The following is a 1,164-nucleotide window of genomic DNA, read 5'->3' as shown; positions in this document are numbered from 1 at the left end:
ACGTAGACAAAGTACATGTTCAAAAACATTTACTATGAAGCTAAACTATGATTTGGTAACAAATGTAATTTATTGAGGAAAAGAAATGATCTTAAGGATAAATCTCATGTATTTCAAGAAAACTGACTATGGTTATTGATATGCTTCCTACTCTGGTATTGCTAGAGGCAAAACAAAATCATTGCATAAATTAAATAAGCTGGGGCATGAATGCATGCCTGCAATTTTAGTGTGATTTTTACATTTGTAGCACAGAATTAGATCATTCAACACAATTAGTCCATATGTGTTTATGCTCTAAGTCCCATTTTACTTCACCTGTTAGAATTTCCATCTATTCCTTTCTCCCTAATGTACTTTTGCAGATTCAACTTAACTGTATCTACTATATTCAACTCGGGTATTCCCTGATGGTTTGATTTGGACTCTAACTTCTCTTAGCAAAAGATGCTTCTTCTGAATTCTCAATTGGATCTATTAGTGATTATCCCTTATTCTCTATGTCTATCTTATGAACCTTCTGATTTACTTGAATACTTATTATCAGGTGGGCTCACTCCAGCCTGTTCAGCATTTCCCCAGAGTTTTATAATTGGAGAATTTCAAGCCTAAAATTGAATCAGACTCATGAAACCTTGGTGTCACATCTGATTCAGGGATGAGCCACGAACCACATATTTATACCATCACAAAGGCTACCTGCTTCCACAAACATTTCATTGCCCAACTCAGCCCCGTTGCATCTCATTTGCTGCTGAGATCCTCAGCTATGCCTCTGTCAGTCTAGGCTTAACTGTTTGAAAACTCTCCTATCTGTGCTCTGACTTTGAACCCTTCATAAATTTGAGCTTATGTAACATTTTGCAGTGCCATAATTTGTAGCAGTCCTGCTTACCTATTAGCCCTTTGCTCACTGATCTATGTTTTCTCCTGGTTAGTTAGCATCTTGATTTTAAAATTCTCATCCTTATTTTAAAACCCCTCAATGGTTTCACTCTTACTGGTATAATTTCCCCCAACCGCTCAATTGTCCAAATCTTTACCCAGCTCCAATTCTGGTCACTTGAGCTTCCCTCATTTTAACCATTCCATCATTTGTGTCTAATGCATCCAGCTATTAAGACCCCAGCTTCTGGGTATTATCCCATAACCTATCTTTCACTC

Source organism: Hemiscyllium ocellatum, chromosome 3 (genome assembly GCF_020745735.1).
Source record: "Hemiscyllium ocellatum isolate sHemOce1 chromosome 3, sHemOce1.pat.X.cur, whole genome shotgun sequence".
In the NCBI taxonomy this organism is placed as follows: domain Eukaryota; kingdom Metazoa; phylum Chordata; class Chondrichthyes; order Orectolobiformes; family Hemiscylliidae; genus Hemiscyllium; species Hemiscyllium ocellatum.
This window is presented reverse-complemented; position numbering follows the sequence as displayed.